Source organism: Spermophilus citellus, assembly GCF_964194105.1.
Source record: "Spermophilus citellus genome assembly, chromosome: 15".
NCBI lineage: Eukaryota > Metazoa > Chordata > Mammalia > Rodentia > Sciuridae > Spermophilus > Spermophilus citellus.
Window position 1 is genome coordinate 16,660,851 of NC_138195.1, and position 24,257 is coordinate 16,685,107.

Consider the following 24,257-nt stretch of genomic DNA (forward strand, 5'->3'; position numbering starts at 1 on the left):
AGAAAATCTAAAATGTTTAAAAGGTATAGGACACTCCTACTTTGGATATCAGAATACCAGCTATGGCCCTTTATTCCTCCCGAGAGAAGTTTATTATTATTCTTTAAATAAAACTTGCTTTCTACACTTGCTTCAGTGTTTAATCTTTACTTCTGGGAAATGGAACTTGGGTCACTGGTAATCAACAGTTCAATACCTGTCATTTTCCCAACCTCAGCTATACACACTCCTTTCTTAATATTATACTTGGTCTCAGCAACCTTGCAGGTTCCTGAACCACATCAAATTCATTCTCAAGGCCTTTGCACTAGCTTCCCTCTTTGTCCCAAATGTGCTTTTGCACACCTTCATCCCAGTTCCTTATCATTTTGATCCCAGCCCACCTACTGTCTCCTCAGAAAAGCATTTCCTTGACCAGCTAATCATTTTCCCAATTAAATTTCTTCACTCTACTTCTATCTTACCTCATTATCTATTCAAGGGCTTTCTTACTTACTGTCTCTTCCCCTAAGATGTAAGTTTCCTGGGACAGAGAGGTTGTCATTCTTTGCTGCATTCCTAAGGCCTCAAACAGGCTGGGACATAAAAGGAATCCAATTACTTATTCATTTAATTTCAGATGATTATTTCTCTCCAGGGTTCTGATAGTGCAACACTTTTCAAACTATCTGCTGTGAAGGACCAGGATTCTGTTTTTTAATAAACAATTTACTCTCTATACTTATGTCTGCATGGTTCATGGGCTGGCATTAGTTAAGAAGGCACACTTTGAAAAGCAAAGTGATAGAATATATTAAAAATAATGAGTCAAATGAAACCTAAATTATGGACCAGGAAGTCCACAATACCTTTGAGAAGGCAGCATTACCTCATAAATTTGATCAGCCTAGACAACTTCCACCTGAGGCTGAGGAGACACCACTACTCCCTCCTCAGAAATTGAGGACAGCCGGGCCTGCCATGCAGGAGACATGTGACTTACCCAACTAGTCACCAGTGGACAAAGTAAAAATGAGGAGAGTAGAAGCTTTCTCTCAAGCTCTCCTTTCAATGACTGTGCCTCCACTCTGCCTAAAAGGCTAGGCAACGGAAGCCTGGGCAAAGGCGGGACAAAGAAGAAGCGGAGAATGATGCCTTAGTGCTCCATCACCATAGCCTCTAGTGAAGCAGGGCCCAGTGAATATCAAGCAAGTGGATTCTTTGGGGTAGAGCTCGGGGGATGGGGGAGAGCACTTAACCTGGCTTTGCATGAGCCTCTGAATTCAATCCCCTGCACTGGGCTGGGGGCAGTGAGGAGGAGAGGAATCAGTCACTCCTATCAACCAGACATTTTCTTTCCCACTTTAGAAAGGTTTCTTTCTGCTCAAGCTAATCTCTCTTTGGGTACTCTAGATTGAATCCCTTCCTCTTTCCTCAGATTCAATCAATTATCTTTTCTTTCAATTTTTATCCCTTTCCACTAGTCACCTGGATTGTTTAAGCGTCCTTCTCTACCTCAACAATATTCAAACCACTTCAGATCTTGTCAGTTCTATCCTTTGAATTTCCTTCCAATGTGTTCTCTCTCCTCCATTACCAATGTCTTAGTAAGGTCATCGTTTTTAAAATAAACCTTAGACCACAATAACTTCTTACCAAATTTTCACAGAACAAGTTTTATTGTCTTTCAGTCCATAGTCAGACTTAGTAGTTTTTAAGATCCTGTAAACAAAGTGGCAGGGGGAAATCCATGCCAAGAATGAAAAGGATATGTGGGTGGATTATTAACCGTAGAAGACTAAAAATTCCAGGGTGAGAAATATTACAAGAGAGGACCAAGTGAGAGGAAGGGGAGGATGGAAGGGGAAAAAAATAATGCTCCTTTTACAGCAAGAGAGAGCTGAGACTAAAAGAATCTAAATAATAAACAGTCTTCCTTGGTATCAGTGGAGCTAATGAGTCGCCCCCAAGACTGAACTTCTGCATACAGTGGGAAAGTGTTCTCAATATCCTGCAGGCTGGTCAAAGAGGAAGGTCATAGGACCAGTAGTTTCCTATTTTAACCTGACAAATGTTAAAGTTCTCATTACTCCAGACAGGTTATCCCATGGCTCTCAACTTCCATTCCAGATGCCTCCCAGCTTGATATAACAATTTACTGAGAGGCAGGACACAGTAATGCAGAAGCTGGTAAGTGGCATAGTCACAGTGGATTACTTGGAACCATCTAAACCCAGCATGTTCTAGTCTAGCATAGTTCTTTTCACGTTGCTTCTACCCTGACTTAGATTTCTCACATCCATTTTGGAATTCCTTTATCTCAGGATAATCAGCAAGCCCCTTCTGAAGCAGGCGGATAAGCCAGGTGCTTCTTTCTTTAAGACCTCAGAGCATCTTTCTCGTATCTCTGATATAGCTATTAAATCTGTCTCCCAAATTGGCTGTAAGATTGTAAAGGACAGAGGTCACACTCAACTAATCTTTAAATCCCCAGCAATTAACACAACCAACTTGGAATCTAAAAGATAGAAGTTTATAAATTCACATTCAATTCTTTTGTTTTTTGGAACTGAGGAATGAACCCAGGATTGCTTTACCTCTGAGTTACATCCACAGGGTTTCACTAAGTTGCTTAGGGCCTTGCTAAGTTGCTAAAGCTGGCTTCAAATTTGCAATCCTCCTGCCTTGGCTTCCAAGTTGCTGGGATTACAGGTGTACCCCACCATGCCTGGCCACCTTCAATTTAAATGACTAATGAAATGCAACAAATAAAGAGACCCTAGAGATCATCAAGCCAGACACCCCAATTTTATAGATGAGAAACCAAGGTTCAGAATGAAGTGACTTATCCAAGGTTGTAGAGGAAGAAAAGGGTTAAACTGGGACTCCTGCCTTTTGGCACACACAAAGATGATGTCTGGAATACAGAAAACAATAAGTATATGTGGTAGAATAAAGTGCTTTCTTTAAATTAAAAAAATTATTATTTAACATAAGTTAACATACTTAACGTATTACTTAACATACCAGAATCTCAAAATTTACTATGCCTGCAGTCCTTAACTACATCAACATTGAATAATTATAAGGGAATAGGTAGAAGGGAGAAAAATATAGTGAACACAGGGTCTTGTGCATGTTAATCTCTCTTGAAGTCCTTAAACATTTTCAATGCTCTCTGTACCTCCAGGAAGATTACTATCCTCCATATACACAGATTTTTATAAGGCTAATGGTCTCTTCCTGTAAACCAGGACACAAAAAGAGGCTTCTACTGCTGGTGGTGTTAAGAATCAATTCTTAAATTAAAAGAGAGGGAGAGAGAGAGAGAGAGAGAGAGAACCAATTCTCTTTTTTTCCTTAAAATGCAATCTGAGCCCAACATAGAGGCATAGGCCTGTGGTATCAGGCAACATGATCATTTGAACCCAGGAGTTTGAGGCCAACCTGGGCAACACAGAGGACCCCATCTCATTGGAAAAAAAAAAAAATGTAGCCTAATATTTTATTCAAATAACTTCAGGTGTGATGACCTATTTAGTTATGGAGAAAGAGCAGCTTGGATCTGAAAAACACGGAGTTTATTTCTGGCCCTGCTGTTTTTTGCAACAAAAAACAAGCCTTTCTCTTCAACTTCCTCTGAGTCACAGCTCTCTGCAGCCATAAAACACTAGCACCCTGACAGAGAGTGGGTGGGCTGACCATTTCCATCTCAAACACTCATGATTCCGTCAATCTTTACGTAACTATCTACACATGGTTTTACAGAGACAATTTTTTTTTTTTAAAGTGCTATTTGGTAAATCTACATTCACTGTATCAATTTAGTAGACATGTTGGTGGAAGGGAACATAGCAACCAGAGCGTAAATTATCTGGTTAGGTAGTCATCTTACCTACCATACTTACTAACATCAAGTATGTGGAGTATTATTATTTCACAATAAATCTTCAAATAACAAAGAGGAATGAGAATCTCCTTTCAGTAGATCTGCAGGGGAGGGCTAAGAACCTTAATTCTTGGAAACCTAGATGATTCTGATGCAGCGCCTAGGTGAGGAGCATTTGTAGCAGTGATTTTGTTATCACTGTGCTGACATTTAACTAATGTTCTAATATTTTTCATTCTTTCACAATTATAAATGGTCATGATTAATATGCATATGTTTTGAGTACACATAATATGCTCATCAAGAAGTGCGCTCCTTGAAGAAAAGCACCATAGTTTATCATTCTATTTGTTTTCCTGAGACCATTTAGCACTGGACTGGACATACAGTAGCTCTGAATGACTTTCAACATGCTATAGTTTATAGTTTGGATCTTTTGTGTCTCCCAAAGGTTCATATGCTAAAAGAACAGCCTGTGAGGTAGTGAAACTTTAAGAAGGTGGGGCCTACTGGAAGCAAAACTATGTTACTGGGGGCATGCCCTTGGAGGTACTATTGGAATCTCAGCCCCTTCACCTCTTTGTGACCTGCCTGACATGAGATGAAGAGAATTCCTCTACCTTGCTCTCCCACCATGATGCACTGTGCTGTCACAGGCCCACAAGCAACTGTGGGATTGAAACCTCTGAAACTGTAAGCCAAAATAAATATTATAAATTGATTACATCAGGCATTTTCTCACAGCAACAGAAAGTTAACTAACAGGATGTGAGTGAAATGTCTGGCAGGAAAAGTTTAGCTTTGAAAGGACCAGGCAAAGATGCTCCTGTGGTCTTTCTTTAGAAGTGCACACGCAGGTACTCTGAAGAGCAGACCAAATGTAAAGAAGTAGGGCAGTATAAAATATAATCAGAAATATATGTTTCTCATACTGAACTTTTTGACAAAGGAAAAATAAAAAGGATGAGGGAGAGGAAAATAAATACAGTACAGTACAGACACAGGATCTAACACTAGCCAAGCTCTCATGCACATGTTCTCTTTGTCCCAAGGGGAAAAAAAAAAAGGTTATGTTTAATTTCAGAAAGGAATTTTAGGAAAAACTCGCAACTCACCTGGAACTTTGTCATATCTTCCTCTCAGGGAAATGCAGATTCCTGGAAAGGCAGAGAAAAATCCATAAAAACCAAGCCCACCTTGTAGGACACAGACTAGCCGGTCCCACACTGGAAAAAGTTACTCAGCTCTTGCTATCAGTCAAGCCTTCCTCTCGCACTCCCTGCAGTTCTCTTACCCCTCTCCTCAGGGCTTTGGAACAAACAGGCCAAGTCTCCCATCAAAGCACGTGAGAGTAAGCAAGTTCGGTAGCTGTCTGCATCTGAAAGCCTTTTCCCTCAGACTTCCCAATTTTTGCCCTAAAGTTCTGGTTAGAGTAGGAGCTCTCAGGTTATATAGATCGCTTCTGAGATGGGATTTTGGATACACAAGACGCCATCCTTTTTCTCTGCAACCTGATTCATTTCTGGGGTAAAGGGGTTCTGATGTAACATTTTTTTCAGCGAGGACGGTGCTGTGGAGCAGAAACCTGGGTCCCATAGGGAGCCCTTCTCGACTGCCTAATGTCCACAGACCAACTCCTTGGATTAAGGCCATTCACTGGCGTGGAAAAGGCCGATGTAGCCAACCACAAAGCTCCCAGGCAGGCCCAGGCCAGGGCTCAGCCACACAAGAGGAGGGGCCCTCAGGGGCCAGGCCTCCTTTGCGGTAGAGGCCTGGCCTCCGTGTGGCCCAACCCAGGGGGCGCCACTGCTCGGAATGCGGCGCCCAGACACACGTGCGGCCCTGAGTTGCCCTCCGCGGGTCGCACTCTCCTTTGGCTTCTCGCCCGGCTTCCGATCTCGGCGGCCCAGCACCTCATCGGAGGCCCACGACCCTGATCCGTGACACCTCTGCCAGCCGCGAAGGCAGCCGGCCCCGTCTCACCTCCCACGTGAGATCCCACACCTGGCAACGCAGTGAACGGCAAACTGACCCGTGCCCTCGCCATGGGCCCCCAACTACAAGTCCCAGCGAACCGCGCGCGGGACAGCCCACTTCCGGCACCTACTTCCGGCGGCGCCCGGGATGAGAGTGTTTTGCGAAGAGCTGAGCAGTGGTGTAGGCATTTGTCCACGCTGCTGTTCGCCGCTCCTTGCGAAGTGGTAAAGTTATCCTCCAGGCTTTTTCTTACAAACGCCTAAGAATTATCTTAGGAATACTTGTTATGATTTTTTTTATGTTAAAATTCCGCTGGGGGAGAAGGACGTAAATACCACCATTAAAAAAAAAATTCTGAAATTAATACTTACCACTCGATATCTTCTGTCTCAGTTCCGAAGTTCATTCATAGCAGGAGCTCTTCAAGATGTTACTCCCAAATCATTGCCCTTTCAGTGATTCTTGTTAAATTCTAGTGGGGGAAACAAGCAATCTAAATAGAAATAAATGACATAGTATGGTATAAGGTGATATGGAAAGATGTTATGGAAAAAATAGGTTGATGAGGGGTGCTTGTGTGGTTATGTGTGGTTGATTTTATGTAGGGTACAACTGAAAGACTGAGAAGGTGAGAGGATTGGTCATGTGGCATTCAGCAATCAGAACTCTCCTTCAACTACACAGATATGACTTGTTTGTACGTATTTTCAAAAACATGCCATGTATGTGGGCCTGCAATTTGTTTTTTACAATTGAATAGTATCAAATATTTACTAGGGGAAGCAGAAATCTTGCCTCAGAGACCCTTTAATTTGATATCTTAATAGGGTGGCACCATAATTCTACCAGGCTGCACCTCTCCTTCACCTCTCACTGAGTGACACAGAGCTGCCCGTTTGGCCTCTTTCAAATCTTTTTCAGATTTATTTGGGAGATCAGAAAGCTGCTTCCTGGGCGTCTCTTCTATACCCTTCTTCTTCTTCAGTCTATCAGTTTCCATTTGTTCCTGTAACAAATTATCACAAATTGGTGTACACAACAACAAATTTATTATTTTGCAGTTCTGAAGGTCAGTAGTCTGGGCTAATAGTGTCTATAGGGCTGGTTCCTTCTGGAAGCTTTAGAGGAAGAATTTTTGCCAATTTCCAGTGACTCAATGTATTCTTTGGCCTGTGGCCTCTTCCTGTCTTCCAAGTACTGTAATGATATCACTTTCTTCCTTCATGATATCACTTTCTCAGACACTGGTGACTCCTATATTTTTCTTACAATAAGTTGCAATTATATTGGACCCAACTGGATAATGCAGGAAAATCATTCTACATCAAGATGCTTAATTTTGGGGCTGGGGATGTGGCTCAAGCGATAATGTGCTCACCTGGCATGAGCGGGGCGCTGGGTTCGATCCTCAGTACCACATAAAATAAAATAAAGATGTTGTGTCCACCGAAAACTGAAAAATAAATATTGAGAAACTCTCTCTCTTTAAAAAAAAAAAAGATGCTGAATTTAATCACATTTTGAAAATCCCTTTTGTCATATAAATTAACATTCACAACTTCTAGGGATTAGGGCTTGGACACATTTGGGGAACTATTATATTCAGCCTATTGTAGGAGCATGGACCCATTTCCTGTCTGGGCTCCTCTTCAGAACTACTCTCCTACCTTTTGTCTGGGAACACAAAGTTATCTCTTTTGACTCACCACTATTAATCTCTGATGGAAAATCATAGAGCTCTTCCCTAATCTTTTGATTCTATAACCCTTGCCTCACCCCTCACCCCTACCCCAATGTCCTCATATCCCTCTTTGCTGATATATTTTAGAGACCACTGACCACCATATGATCAGTCCTTTGTATATACCATTAACTGTCTTGCTCCGTCTCATTTTATTTCATTCTGATAAAACATAAAACCTAGTTGATTCCAACTCCCTGTCTGCTCTCTGCCTGTACTTGAATAGCAGATGTGGCCTAAGAAAAACACACAGCCCCTGAAAGTTCTTGCTTTCAATTTGTGACCAATAAGTTCAAGTGGACCAATCATGCTGCCCAGCTATCCTACTTTTTCTTAGTCCATTTATTTTCCTAAATGACTAATTCACAACTTCTCCTCCTTCTCCAAGTCTCCAACAACTCCTTTCTCCCACCTCACTAATAACTGATGAATTTGATTTCTCTGTTACTGAGAAAAGAGAATTTCTGTACCCAAGCACAAGCACATCTGCAGACCTCTCTGCACGGAACCTGTGTGCTCCACTTTGCATTCTGAATGAACTCTCCTTCTGGGTCCTGGATCTTATTCCTTTTCTCATGCATGATGACATTCACCTTTTTCTTCTGTCACCAGTTTTTCATTCTGTACGGAATTACCAACATACTAATGAATATGCTGTGCTATCTGCTTTAAAATAAAATGTTTTCCTCCCACCCTATTTCTCTTCAGCTACCACCCAATTTTGCTGCTTCCCCTTACAGCAGACCTCCTCAAAGAATTTTCTATAGATATTTCCAATTCCAATTCTCCTCTATTCCCTTAAACCTACTGCAGTTAGGTGTTTTTCCATTACCAGTCCAATGGAAAAGTCATCATTAACTTTCAACAGCATAGGTTCAAAATATATGAGTAAAATGTTTTAGCCTGGGGGTATAGATCAGTGGTAGAACACTTGCTTAGTAAGCATGAGGCTCTAGGTTCAATCCCTAGCCCCAAAACAAAACCCAAACTCAAATCAAAGAAACCACCACTTTCATTAACAGGAAAAATCTTTCCTAATACCTGAAAGTTGTGAATGTTAATTTATGTTAACTATCATAGTGGAGGATTTTTCTGGAACACACACTCTTACAGAAAAAAAAAAAAAAGTATCCAGCTGGGTGTGGTGGTGCATGCCTGTAATCCCAGCAGTTTGGAAGGCTGAGACAGGAGGATTGTGAGTTCAAGACCAGCCTCAGCAAAAGTGAGGCACTAAGCAATTCAGTGAGACCCTGTCTCTAAATAAAATACAAAATAGGACTGAGGTATGACTCAGTGGTTGAGCGCCCCAGTGTTCAATCCCCAGTACCAAAAAAAAAAAAAAAAAAGTATCAACAATAATATGCTTGGAATACAGAAAACCAGAAAAACAGTTAATATACTTGATTTAGAAGATATAGAATAGTGAAGTCCAAAATTAAAAAAAAAATTGAACATTTTGAATATAAAACAGTCACAAAAATTATTTCCATTAAATCTGGAACAAAATTTCAACAAGTTTTTGGTTGATATTATACAGTAAAATTTCACTTACCAAAAGAAACTTCAGGCTGGATGTGATGGTGCACACTTGTAATTCTAGCTACTTAGCAGCCTGGGGACTCTTAGTGAGTCCCATTATGTCCCAGAATATCTATGGCAGCTGCTTAGTTTGAGGACAGTCTTGAAAAGTTAGTGAGACCCCTATCTCAAAATTAAACAAACATGCAGGCAGATGAGTTGGGGATGAAGCTCAGAATCCTGGATTCAGGATTCAATCCCCAGTACAGTGGGAGGGGAGAAACTTCAGGAGGTTGTGGTAGCTCAGTGGTAAAGCACTTTTCTACCATTTTCAAGCCTACCCTACAAAGGTGCCCTCTAGATGCTATCCCATGAATATGCTGCCCACATGGTTTCTGACACCATTCACCAAAGTACTGAACTTTGTTCTGTTGAGCCCAGAGAATCAAATACTACTTACACAGCCCAAACTAGTCTCAGATCCTGGGAAGGACATGGTGGTTTTCTAGGAAAGAACTACAGTTGGAGCAGAATCTATTTGTAATATTTAAACTATATATTGTATTTTTATACCAAAACAAATTAGAGCCTATAAATTCTTTATATGTGGCTCTAATTCCCATTTTCCAGGAACCCAAGATTTTATGTCATCTGTATTATTTTGCTGTCTGTAATGTACAAATCCACCTAAGGATCCTGTCTTTCCAACTTTGGCTTGGTTTTATAGATGTGGGAAATTAAGGGGAAAATGCAATTCTCTTTTTTTTTTTTTTTTTTTTTAGTTTTTGTGGTTCACAACTAATTTATTTAAGGAAACAGAGCAAACTAGAGCAGAATAGAACACAAAAAGAGTGTATATCACAAGTAGGATAAATATTATTTCCTAATATTTTTAGATTATAATTATAATTATAATGCATGTACTTCATCATCTTGTAAAACATATTTTCCACTATGGTGACAGAGGTTGAAAACTTTTCTAATTTTTACAATTCAACTAAATCAAAAAGACACCCAAGCAGCAGCACCTGCCCCACCAGGTTACAGGGTAATAGAAGGAAAAAAAAAGTCCTCTCAGGAAAAATAATTAATAAGTGTATTATTTATGGCAAATGCCACCATAATCAATTTCATAACAAATAACAGGGGGATACAAATACTTGGAAGACTCTAAAACACAGCTGGGCATGAGGGGCACTACAGGAATTATTTCCATAGCTCTATCATCGAAAATGAACAATGGTAACAGAAAAAAATGAGCCCTGGGGGCTGGAGATGCAGCTCTGAGAAAGAGCACATGCCTAGCACGTGCAGGACCAGGTTCAATCCCCAGTGCTGCAGGTGGGCTCTGTTCTCAGCTACTGTGAGCGCCCCGGAAGAGCAAGATCTCCTTTCCTCTCTCACATTGTAAGATTCCCTGTTCTTACCACCACACAGAGAAGGCTCTGTCCCAGGGACATTTCTAGTGTTCAACAATAGATAATTGTAAAATACTTGGCTACGCTCCCATGCTGCTGCACATTATCAGACAGGCGGAAGCCTGTCAAAGGGTGCAAGGCACATCAGAGACATTGCCTTCTTCACAGCTGATGGAGCTGGGGGAGGGTGCTCGTGGGGAGGGTGGTGAGAAGGGAGGGGCCAGAGCCTGGCTGGGGGCTGGGAGGGCAAGAATTGAGTTCCACTTGCATTTGCTTCGTGTGGTTGTAGCCCAGGTGGGGAAAAAAAATCTAATCTACTTGCTCCAGAACAAAGTGAACAGACTGGACTAAAGCAGACCAATGCTACTAGAGTTTGAATCATTGAATGCCTAATTTAGAGGACAAGCAGGTTTTAAAAACACAACAGAGAGAAGAAAGAATGGGTCAGTTCTGTGGAGGACAGGAACCAGGGGGTTTTCAAATCTAATTTCTGACTACAGTATTCCCAGCGACGGCTGAACTAAATACGTTTGGGGGTGAGGGCAAGCGATCCCTCAGTTTGCAATCCCCTTCAGAAATCCTGAACCACTGCAGTATGCAAAATCTATTATCTGCTCATTCCCTTGTATCATTCACTCACAGTACCCAGTCATGCATTCCATGCACACTGCCAGGGATTGCAGCACAGCCGAGATAAGAACTTTTTCTTTTCTACCGCGCCGCATTTCCCGCCTGGTCCAGTTGGGTCGGGGAGAAGGCACGGCCAAGGGATCTGCATGCAGGAGAGCTGCAGTCAGAGCCAAGAACAGCTGCAGAGACATGTCCCAAAGAGCTTCCTCTGCCAAATCCATTCTTCTAGAATCCTTCTCACAAGAGCTCCTGAACCCCGCATGCATGCAGGTTGCAAAGAGGTTGGGGGACTCGCGTTGGAAGCCGGGATCTGGGCACCCGGAGCACGGATGCAAAACCACCCAGGTGAGCGATCTAATTCGAGCTAACTCCCAAGCACACCGCCGAGTCTTACCGAGTGCGGCAGTTTGGCGGGCCCGGGCCCGAAGTTTATTACTTGCTTCAGGGCGTCCATGGTGCAGCAACTAGAGCAGCTAGTCAGCTAAATAGGACAGACCGCGTGGAACACCAAAATGCAATTCTCTTGAAGTTACTCAACGTATAAGGCCAAAACATTTCCTCTTTGGGGGACAGTCCTTTTTCTTCAAAATCTCTTCACCTAGAATAGAGATGGGGTAGATGGGACAGAGGTCCATCCTAAAGGGAGGGAGATAAGGTCAGATGGTAAACAAAAGGATAGGAAGAGAAACTGGTATTCACACTCTGATTAACAGGGTAATGGCATTTTTTGATTCTGCTGCCTGCTATGAAACAGCTGATTATTTGCAACAGGAAAAGGCCCATATATTCTTCCCATATTATAAGTGGAAAAACCAAGTCTTATGAGGAATAACCAGATAAAGCAAGAAAGTAGTAGAATCAATTATGAAGAACATGTGCTTTGGGATTTAACACGCACACACACATACACACCACACACACACACACACACACACACACACACACAGCCTTGAGAAGCACAGCCAGGCAGGTGCAGTGGCGCAGGCCTGTCATTCCAGCGACATGGGAGGCTGAGGCAGAAGGATTGCAAACTTCAGACCAGCCGAAGTGTAATAAGCAGCTGCCATAGATATTCTGGGACATGATGGGACCCACTAAGTTGCTGGCCATAAGGAACAGCAGCTGTTGAAGTGCTTAGTCATGTCTGCTTGCAATTGATAAGGTCTGGAAGGGGCATTAGCCATAGACATGCTTAGCAATGACCAATTACAATTGATAGGGGGCACAGCTCCATGGACATGAGCAAAGAACATGCCCAAAGAACATGCCCAATTGCAATTACATCACTTCACTGGACATAAACAATAGACATTGGGTGTAACCCATCGCCAACATACACTACCAACTTGGAACTGTATTTTTAAATTGCTTGTCTTGTCCTGCCACATTGAAGAGTTTTTCTCCAAGGACATTGGTGAGACTGGCTGTCTTACTGTCCATCCTTGAACCACCTTCACCATTCCCTGACATCCAGCCATTGTCTGGAGAGAACCACTAGACAACAACAATGTCTGCTCTTTGGCTTAGAGAAGTCACATGGCATTGGAGGTATTTTGGGGCTCGACTTTACCCCAGCATTGTATGATTTGTTTATAGTATTGAATTAGTGTGCATTAATGATAGTTTGGTGCTCTGGCACACCCACCACTTTTTGCATTAATTGTTTATATTTGATGATTGGAATGATTGAATATATGCTTCCATTTAAAGACAATATGCCTCCGAGTAATTATTAATAGCACCGTTCATGACACTAAGAAATTTAGCAAGGGGCTGGGGGTGTGGCTCAAGTGGTAGCTCGCTGGCCTGGCAAGCGCAGGGCTCTGGGTTAGATCCTCAGCACCACATAAAAATAAAATTAAATTTTAAAAAAAAGATGTTATGTCCACCAAAAACTAAAAAATAAATATTAAAAAAAAATAAAAGAAATTTAGCAAGGCCCTAAGCTACTTAGTAAAGACCCTGTCTCAAAATAAAAAACTAAAAAGTGCTGGGGTAGCACAGTGGTAAGTGCCCTTTGTTTCAATCCACAGTACCAAAAACAAAAACAAAAAACAACAACAAAAGCAAACAAGCAAGAAAGAAAATAGTATATACAGTGTCTCATAATTAATAAAGGCCAGAGTATAGATGCAAACCCAGTTTATATGATTTTGTGTGTGGGTGTGTTATTATATGTTTATTTACATTTTTTTAAATTTATTACTGGGGATTGAACACAGGGATGCCCTACCACTGAGCTACACTCCCAGTCTTTTTTATTTTTTATTTTGAGACAAAGTCTTCCTAAATCGATGAAGCTGGCCTTAAACTTGCAATCCTCCTGATTCAATACCTGGAATAACTAGGATTATAGGTAGGTACCACCATGCCTGGCATGTGTGTATGTATTAAATCCAAAAGCACATGTTCTTCTTAATTGGTTCTATTACTTTCTTGCTTTATCTGGTTATTCCTCATAAGACTTTTTTTTTTTTTCCATTTATAATGTTTCGGGAATCAGACCTGTCAAGAAGTGGGAGAACTCAAACTTTATTTTTCCACCAGCAGGCCCAGAGGTGATCAAACTCCAGATTCTGAGCCCCTATCCATTTGACACATCTTTTATAAGCTATATAGTGCCCTAAAATTTCTAATTTACAAGATAGTAGGAGTTTCCAGCTCCAGTGGGAAGTGTGTTTACAGAAGCAGAGTGTGATAAGGGGGAAAACTGACTTTTCTCACAGGCCTCTGATAAATCTTTAGCCTTGAGCCCAAGCCTCAACAAGGGCTTTATTTACACTTCAAATGGGAGTAAATTACAATCCAAAAGGCTGGGGCCTAGGATTAATTAGGTTTTCCTGAAGTAGAGCTGATAGAAAGAGGAGGGGAACTCACTCTTTCCCCAGGCACTAGTTTTTCACAATATTGTTCATATAATTTCATTTTACAACCAGGCCTGTTTTTGACATCCATCACAGCAAAAGGGAACTGATAATCATAGACCCTTTCTTTGAAGCTCCCAGGAAGGCAAAGGATGTTAAATTGTTAGGAACTTTCTAGAGATCTATAGAATTGGAGATTATTCTCATTCCTTCAAATGTGGGATGATAGTTCCAGGTATTTGTGAGGAAGTTGAGGGGTCTCAGCAGGGGACATAATAGAGACAAGATATTCACATTGTGTTATGTGCAATTTGGTGTCCATGGAGAATGATCACATTTCTTTGTTTATATTGAGTGATAATGGGATACAGGATGCATGCTGAATGGCATTGTGCTGATAGTGACCAAGCTGCCACAAACATATATCTCATATTCATCACACAAACTATATTCTTAAATACAATTTGTATCTTCTCACAACATATTTGTTCACAGCATATATTCACATATATATTCACATTTCACCCATTATTATGTGTGGTAGATTGCATTATTATTCCTTAGTTTTCTAGTCCAGGTTTTTGTAAAACTTTTTATTTTATCCCCGGCACTTCCCCCAAAACTTTTTATTTTAAAGTAATTATAGATTTACAAGAAATCAGAAAAATGCACAAAGGAATCCCTGTACTTTCAGTTTCTACTAATAGTACATCTTGCATAACTAAATTTTGTTTTTTTTAAGATATGGATCCTATACATGTTTCATTAAACTTCCTAAGTACTTTTAATTTTCTTTGGAAAGGTTGCAGATCATATTGTTTTGTTTTGTTTTTGGCACTGGGGATTGAACTCAAGCCCTTATACATGATAAGCATGTGCTCTTCAACTGAGCTATACCTTCAGTCCTGGTACTGTGATATATATATATATATATATATATATATATATATATATATATATATATAAAATAAATCCCTATTTTATTTATTTATTTGTATGCGGTGCTGAGAACCAAACCCAGTGCCTCACACATGCCAGGCAAGTGCGTTACTGCTGAGCCCCAGCCCCAAACCCTGGTACTGTGTTTTTAATCATAATTTCCACATTTGTTTTTTACTGTGTAGAAAAGCTGTTGATTTTGAGTGTTGGTCTTGGATCCTGTGATCTCTCTAATATTATTCCAGTGGGGAAATTGGAATCAATTATCTGCTTCTGTTTAGCAGGGGATGCAAGTCTGCTCCTCGATCAGTATTGTCTACATCTCCTGGTGAGAGATCAGTGCCCTGTTAGCTGGAAGAAGAGCTCCCTACTCAGCTCTGCTACCATTGTGTAGTGGGATGGGATAAGCTGGAACATTGCTGATTACTTTTCCAGGGTGTGTGTGTGTGTGTATGTGTGTGTGTGTGTGTGTGTGTGTGTAGTTCAGAATGGCATGTGGAAAATCAGCCATTCACTTTTCTTGGCTAAAACTGGTGGGGGTGGGGAGGGATGGAGCAGAGAAATTTCCTATTGGAGCCTACTAGCCTACACTAGCCTGAGCATTGTCAAAAAATACTGTCAAGCTTCTTTTCCCAGGCTTTTGTCCTAAGGGACTAGGTTTCTCTTGAAGCTTTTTATTTTTCAGTCTGTGTTATTGGTGGTCCTGGGCTATGGTTTTCCCCAGGGCACAGTCAGGGGTATTTGGAAAGCACAAAAGAAAACCTAACAATTAGGCCAGGGGTGTAGCTCAGTGCTAGTACTCTTGTCTAGCATTCATGAGGCCCTGGGTTTTATCCTCAGCACTGAAAAAAGGAAAGTAAAACAATTTTTAGGGCTACAGGTGTAGCTTTGTTGTAGATCACTTGCCTAGCATTGTGTGAGACCCTGGGTTTGATCCAGGGTGGTGAAGTTGGAGGGTAAGAAAACCTGGAAACTCACTGTTGTTCTTCCAGTGCCAAGGCACCTAGGCATCCTTCTTTTTCTATTTTTAAGTGATCTCTTGGGCCTGTGTTATGTTCACGATGTTTTAGATATAGGAGAGAAAATTGGAGAAATGGAACAATTTCTTCCTGGCTGAAATGAGAAACTCCTATTTTAAATTATTTTTAACCTATTCACATTCTTTTCTATATGAATTTGCATGCCTTTTACTAGAGGGAGAAAATAATGACAGGCCGATTGGTGTTTGGCTCTGTAGTGTCACTTGCTCTGGCTAGTAGCATGTTGGTGAATGGGATTTGAATACATGCATTAAGAATAATTGTAAATCATGCATGGTGACACTTACCTGTAATTCCATGGACTTTGATGTCCGATATAGGAGGATCACAAGTTCAAAGTCAGCCTCACAATTTAACAAGGTCCTAAGCAACTTAGTGAGGCCCTGTCTCAAAATAAAAAATTAAAAAGGGCTGGGGATGTGTCTCTGTGGTTAAACACCTGTGGGTTTGACCCCAGTGCCCCCCCCAAAAAAAAAAGGAGTGGTGATATAGCTTGCCTGCACTTGCATAACATGTGAAAGGCCCTGGGTTTGATCCCCAGCAATAAAAAAAAAAAAAAAAAAAAACCAACCAAACAAACAAACAAACAGGCATAAGAAAGGTCAAGTTGCTAGATTTAGCAAATAAATATACATTATTCCCGTATTAATTTTGTTTTTCAAAGGAATATTACAGGCAATGTTTGCCTATCTGAAATTCAAAGTAACTGAGCATCGTGTATTTTATTGGCAACCCATGGAGGGTTTATACTTCCAAGAACTCCTGAAAAGACTTGCCTGTAAGTTTACCTAAAAGATTCTACCTTCAACTCAAGTCATCTACCACAGAGAAGGAGGACACTGAGAATAGCACTTGTGTCATACTGGATAGTAGCCAAAGCTTCTCAAAAGAAAAGTCCTAACCAGGCCCTCCTTCTACTCTCTTCTCTGTTTTTCCTGAATCTTTGGTGAAAACTTCCTCAGCTCCAGGAGGCACAACATAGCAGCTAAAGGCAGGGTTTGTGGAGTCAGATTGATCATTTGGGGTTAAAAAACAGGCTCTGCCACCAGGAAACTGTGAGTCTGAGTAGGTTTATCAATTGTGTCTAAACCCCCTGTCAAATAAGGCTCATAGTCTCTATTCCTTCATTTTGTACACTCCCTACCTTCCCACGGAAGAGTACATGAAATAATGGGAGGTGCTTATCACAGGAATTGGCAGAAGTTGGCTGCTATCTGACCTTCAGATGACTCTCTTGGAGGTATAACCTTGGAGACAGGAAGGCATGATGGAAGGAATGTTTTACTCCTGCTCCTGATGTGTCTGTTCCCTGTAGTAACCCTCTTCTTTGAGGCTCTTGAGTTTTTCCATTTCTTTTATCTCAAGTAGTTATCACAATGGTCCTAGGAAATAGATGAGCAGAAGGTATTAACTGTTTTGAAGATGAGCAAATTGATACCATGTTATTTAGTCTCTATCTTCCTTATGTGTTTTTAAAAAAATAAAATTCAGGGTGAGATCCTGATGGCAGTAGCATTTTAGAATCACCTAAAATAACTCGTAAGAATTGACAGAGTAACTTGGATAACAGAAGAAACATCCCTCTGCACAACATTTTGTTGCCAACAAATAGAGGTTACTAACAAGTAGCACAGTCCCAAAGAAGAAAGCCCCATTGTGAGTGGAATTATCAGCACACAGTTCTGTGAATACCATTGAAATCAGGCTAAGGTTCCACAGATTCCTCCATAAACTGTTGTTACAAGCCCCAGGTTGCAGGCAAGTCCAAGCAAGACTACAGAGAACTGAAGTATCAAGGGCTCTTTAGAGAAATAGTTGGTTCATGGCAGAGCACAGTGTGAAACTGGGATGCCTTGTCCTGCCAGAGAGAAAGAAAACACCAGTCATGAATAACATCAGATAGATTGTGGTCAATATTTGGTACCCCTGAGAGCTGTCAGGTCAGATTTGGGACCTGAGACCATCATGCAGCACCAGGGAGTTTCTGTGGTCTTCCGCCTTCAGTTGTCTCAAGCCTTTGTCTGTCCCACACACCAATTCTCTCCCAAGGAAAGGGAACTGAAATAAGTCAGGACCAACATTCCTAATATCTAGGCAAAGGGAGATCAGCCCTGCCTACCTAGCAAGCCTGTCACCTGTCACCTGAGTCTTAAGACTGGCAACCATTCTAGTCACTTTTTTTTTTTCCGGTGGACACAACATCTTTTTTTTTTTTTTTTTAAGAGAGAGGAAAGGGGGGGGGAGAGAGAGAGAGAGAGAGAGAGAGAGAGAGAGAGAAAGAATTTATTTATTTATTTATTTTAGTTCTCGGCAGACACAACATCTTTGTTAGTATGTGGTGCTGAGGATCCAACCCTAGCTGCACGCATGCCAGGCGAGCGTGCTACCGCTTGAGCCACATCCCCAGCCCCCATTCTAGTCACTTTTAACTGTCTGACAGCTGTCTGAAGTTTAAGAAAGAGCACAGAATCCCTGATGAACATAGATGCAAAAATTCTCAATGAAATTCTGACATATTGCATACAAAAACATATTTATTTATTTATTTTTATTTTTTTAAGAGAGAGTGAGAGACAGAGAGAGAGAGAGAATTTTTTTAATATTTATTTTTTAGTTCTCGGCGGACACAACATCTTTGTTGGTATGTGGTGCTGAGGATCGAACCCAGGCCGCATGCTTGCAAGGCGAGCGCGCTACCACTTGAGCCACATCCCCAGCCCACAAAAACATATTTAAAAGATAGTGCGGGACTGGGGTTGTGGCTCAGTGGTAGAGTGCTCACCTAGCACTTGTGACAAAAATGGGTTTGATCCTCTGCATCACATAAAAATAAAACAAAGGTTATTGTGTCTACCTACAACTAAAACAAACATTAAAAAAAAAAGGTAGTGCATCATTATCAAGTGGGATTCATCCCATGGATTCAGGGTTGGTTCAACATACAGAAATTAATAAATGTAATTCATCATATTAATACATTTAAAAACAAGAATCATATGATCATCTCAATAGATGCAGAAAAAGCATTTGACAAAATACAGCATACTTTCATGTAGTCAAAACACTAGAAAAACGAAGGAAAGTAGGAATATACCTCAACATCGTAAAAGCTAGCATCATTCCAAATGGAGAAAACTTGAAAGCGTTTCTTCTAAAAACTGGAACAAGACAAAGATGTCTTCTTTCACCACTCTTATTCAACATCATTCTTGAAATTCTAGCCAGAGCATTAGAAGAAAGAAATTAAAGTGATACAAATAAATAAAGAACAAAAATTATCACTATTTACCAATGACATAATTCTATATCTAAAAGATCCAAAAAATTCCACCAGAAAACTTCTAGAACTAATAAATAAATTCAGCAAAGTAGCAGGATATAAAATCAACACCCATAAATCAAATGCATTTCTATACATCATCGATGAATCCACTGAAAGAGAAATTAGGAAAACTAACTCATTTACAATAGCTTCAAAACAAACAAACAAACAACAACAACAACAAAAACCCCTGGGAATCAATCTAACAAAAAAAGATGAAAGAGCTCTACAATGAAAACTACAGAACACTAAAGAAATAAATTGAAGAAGACTTTAGAAGATGTGAGCATGCTCCTGGGTAGGCAGAATTAATATTGTCAAAATGATCATACTACCAAAAGCATTATACAGATTTAATGCAATTCCTATTAAAATCCTAATGACATTCTTCATAGAAATAGAAAAAGAAAAAAAAATAAATAGAAAAAGCAATCATGAAATTTATTTGGGAAAATATGAGACCCAGAATAGACACAGCAATTCTTAGCAAGAAAAGTGAAGCAGGAGGCATTATAATAACACACCTATACTACAAAGCTACATTAATAAAAACAGCATGGTACTGGCACCAAAACAGACACATAGACCAATGGTACAGAATAGAAGACACAGAGACAAACCCACATAAATACAATTGTCTCATACTAGACAAGGTGCCAAAAACATTCACTGGAGAAAAGATAGCCTATTCAACAAATGGTGCTGGCAAAACTCGAAATTCATATGTAACAAAATGTAATTAAATATCTTTCACCCTACACAAAAATCAACTCAAAGTGGATCAAACACTTAGGCACTGGAACACAGTCTCTACACCTAATAGAAGAAAAAGTAGGCCCAAACTTCATGTTGGCCTAGGATCTGACTTCCTTAACAAAAGCCCTAAAGCACAAGAAGTAAAGTAAAAAGTCAATAAATGGGATGGATTCAAACTAAAAAGCTTCTTCTAGGCAAAGGAAACAATAGATAATGTGAGGAGAGAGCCTATAGACCTGGAGAAAATCTTTACAACATGCACCTCTAGGATATATAAAGAGCTCAAAAAATTTAACACCAAAACAAAAACAACAACAACAAAAACAACAACAAAAATAAACAAATAACCCAATCAATAAATGGGCTAAGGAACTGAATAGACACTTCACAGAAGAAGAAATACAATCAACCAACAAATATATGAAAAAATGTTCAACATCTCTTGCAACTAGAGAAATGCAAATCAAAACCTCACTAAGATTTTATCTCAATCCAGTCATTCTAGAGTGAGTGGCAATCATCAAGAATACAGGCAAATGTAGCTGGGTGTGATGGCACAAAGTAGTAATCCCAGAGGCAGGGGAGGCTGAGGCAGGAGGATCGCAGGTTCAAAGCCGGCCTCAACAACAGTGATGCGCTAAGCAAGTAAGTGAGACCCTGTTTCTAAATAAAATACAAAATAGGGCTGGGATGTGGATCATTTGTTGAGTACCCCTGAGTTCAATCCCTGGTACAGAAAAAGAATACAAGCAACGACAAATGTTGGTGAGGATGTGGGGGAAAAGGTACGCTCATACATTGCTGGTGGCACGGCAAATTGGTGCAACCTCTCTGGAAAGCTGTATGGAGATCCCCCCAGAAAACTTGTAATGGAACCACCATTTGACCTGGCTATGCCACTCCTCAGTTTATACTCAAAGTACTTAAAATCAACATACTACAGGACTGGGGTTATAGCTTAGTTGGTAGAGTGCTTTCCTCACACACACAATGTCCTGGGCTCAATCCCCACACCAAAACAACAACAACAACAACAACAAAAGCAACAAACCAATCATCGTGCTATAGTGATGCAGGCATGTCAATCTTTATAGCAGCTCAAGTCACAATAGCTAAACTATGGAATCAACCTAGGTGTCCTTCAGTAGATGAATGGATAAAGAAAATATGGTATATATATTTAATGGAATATTACTCAGCTTTAAGGAAGAATGAAATTATAGAATTTGCCAGTAAATGAATGGAGTTGGAGACTATCATGCTAAGTGAAATAAACCAATCCCAAAAACCCAAAGGCAAAATGTTTTCTCTAATATGTGGATTTTAATTCACAATGTGGGGAAGAATAGAGTTACTTTAGATAAAGGGGAGTGAAGAGAGGGGAGGGGAGGGGAAGGGAGGAGATATGAGGATAGAAAGGATAGTAGAATGAAACAGATTTTATATATATATATATATATATCTGCATGACTAATGTGATTCTACAACATGTACAATCAGAAAAATAAGAAATTATATCCCGTCTATGTATAATATATCAAAGTACATAAATGCATTCAAATTTAAAAAAAAGCACAGAGAAGAGAAATGAGAGTTCCATTGTTCATATTATTCGCCCTCTGGTAGGTTCTGGGCAAGCCCTTATAAATGTAACACAGAGGGTGGATGAGTGGGATCTTTGTTTCTAGATTTCAAAGGAATATAATCCACAGACACAGGAGTGAAAGAGGGCAAAGTAACAGGATTTATTAGTGTAATACAAAGCAGAGTTCCCAAGAGGGAAAAATTGAGGGGTTGAAAATGTGAAAAGTTGAGTAGTTTTGGCAGAGAGAAGGTCTGGAGTGAAGGCACAAAGCCTGGACATAGAGGACATTTGCCATTGCTTTGGAGAAGGTTTCAAGATCTTGGAGAATTTGGAATTTGAAGGTGCCATTTTCAGGCAAACCTATATGGGGGTCAGGCAGTACTGCAGAACATCAGTCTTTTAGATTTGAGTGTCATGAGAACTCAGGGTCTTAATGTGTTTGAGGAAACACTCTAAGGAGTGTCTGTGAGAGTTTTTAGGGGGCCTGGCCCATGCTGGACAAAAGAATTAAGGAGGGTTCCCAAGGATTCCAACAGAGAGAAAAGGCAAAATCAAGGGTCATTCCCACAAGAATCTTGATTTCTCTAAGGATGTTCCAGGAATGATGGATGGAAGGAAGAATGATCAATGGGCATCTTTAAATAAAGTACCATGGGGGGGGTGGTTTCTCTTTCCCAGTTCTGGGATTTGTCAGAGGAATGGTGTCCATGGAGACAGAAACCAAGGCAGGGATTCCAGGAATCCAAGGGAGTTGAAGTGGGTCACTTACCCAGTAGGTAATGGCTGTTGGTGGATGAAAAGCCCAGCAATGTGAATGGTTCTCAACTGGAGCCCCAGGAAGGAGAGCAGAGACAATGAGACAGGGAAAGAAAGAGACTGGGTGGAGGCTAGGGAGGCCTGGAACCTCAGACACCTGACTTGGGTTTCAGCACCAACATGTAAGGAAAGAACTGAATGAAGGAAATAAAGAGAGAAATAGGAAAGGTAACTCAACAGTAACACAATTTTGGGGGGGAAAACCTGAGATGGCCTCAGTGGAGACTGAAACCCCTTCCCTGCTTAGTGCCTAGGAAGTTATAGGAAAGTGAGGAAGTGGGGGGGGGTGTCAGGGAGGGGTTCTTGTGGTCATCACCTTCATTTTTTTGCAGTGGTTACCTTTCCATTGTTACCAAAAGCTTGGTCCTTGTCCACCACCCCCATGCCAATCCAATATGGTTTTGAGAAAAAGGAAAACATTTGTACTAGAAATACAGGGACAGGTGTCCCAGAGAGGACAGGTGTCCCAGAGACACCTGTTCTGCCCATCAGGGGGAACAGAGGTTTTTTGTTTGTTTGTTTGTTTGTTTTTTGTTTTTTTTTAAGAGGTGATTCAGAGACTAAATTCCAGGTATTCCCTGTCCTGGGTTGTAATTCACTTTCTAATTTGCTAATTTGGAAGATAGTAATTCCTTAGATCTGGCCATCCTGCTGTCTCTAAAGTCTGAGTTACTTTTTCCTGTGGCCGGTGTGTGCTCAAGGACAGAAATCTGCCTAGGAAGAGGAGGAAAGGTAATTCTGTTCCCCCAACCCTGAGATTAGAGAGAAGAGATTAGGGAGAGGATAGAGAGAGGAAGAGATGTCCATTTAAAAAATAAATTGCAGTGGCAGAGCCATAAGGGCTATATTCCAAGTACAATCCCAGATAAAAATTCCCTTTCTTTGTGTAATGATGAGTACTGCTTGAGGTTTAGATTAAATTTATTCAGAGAAACCCTGGGATGACTTGTTCAAAGAAGAAGGATGTGTTTCAAAATGGTGTTGTCTAGGTCAAGTTCTCCCTAGCAATAAGGCTCCAGGACACACAGTGAAAGATATGAAAATAAATCCAAGGACATTTTCCCTAAGCTTTTGTCCTCTAAAATCCCAGGTCTTAGCCAGAGCAAAGGAATTCAAAAGGAACTTGCACCTGACCCCCTCACTCTAATGGGTCAGTGGACCCCAAATACAATGAAGCCCTGGAATTGTCCTCCTGTTCCACTCTAAGCGGAGTCTATATAAACCAGACCCTTGCTTCAGCCCACCACCATTTTCTGCCCCCAAAATGAGCCATGCCAGTGTTCTACCAATTGACTCTGCCATTGAATCCTGTATAAAGAAAAGTTTGCTAGCTGAGGTTTGCTTCCCGTCTCCCACCTTCATCATGTGCGTCATTTGTGCCAACAGGAACAAGAGTAAGCTAAAATTAACCCGTACCCTACCCCCAACAGTTCTCCTTCCCCTGCAGTTAAATTAAATGGATAATAGGAACTGGGAAGTGACCGTTGAGTGTCCAGCACCCCTAAGGATCTTTGAGGTTGGGGAACTCCCAGCCACTGCTCATGAAACTATGGCTGAATCCCTAAACTGCATTTCCCATTCCATAGATCATAGACCCTCCACACCCTCTGTGGTTCACTAAATGTGGAAAAAAATTAATGCGTGAAACAGGAGAGAACTCAAAGCAACTGAAGCCATCTGGCTGGAGCAACTCCCTAATGTTGCATAAAAGCTTTGAATCTAAAAATCTGACTCCAGCAACAGATATCAACAACTTGCTAAAATTTCGCAGTTTAATGCTACA

General features: G+C 40.7%; 2 protein-coding genes across 6 annotated transcripts in view; one reads left to right on the forward strand and one right to left on the reverse strand.

Annotated features, from left to right (window-relative positions):
- ZNF239 (zinc finger protein 239) overlaps window positions 1–6,171 on the reverse strand; it is a 34,217-nt gene extending 28,046 nt beyond the window's left edge. For 3 of the 5 annotated variants that reach the window (XR_014018927.1, XR_014018928.1, XM_081267480.1), the window contains exons 1-2: window positions 5,852–6,171; window positions 4,984–5,025 (exon numbers count right to left, since the gene is read on the reverse strand). The gene's annotated coding sequence lies outside the window, so the exon portion shown is untranslated. The other 2 variants (XM_081267481.1, XM_081267482.1) reach the window with 2 other exon arrangements.
- LOC308634075 (uncharacterized protein) overlaps window positions 1–24,257 on the forward strand; it is a gene marked incomplete at its 5' end in the record, with an annotated part of 185,715 nt that overhangs the window by 134,927 nt on the left and 26,531 nt on the right. The gene's annotated exons all lie outside the window — the stretch shown is intronic.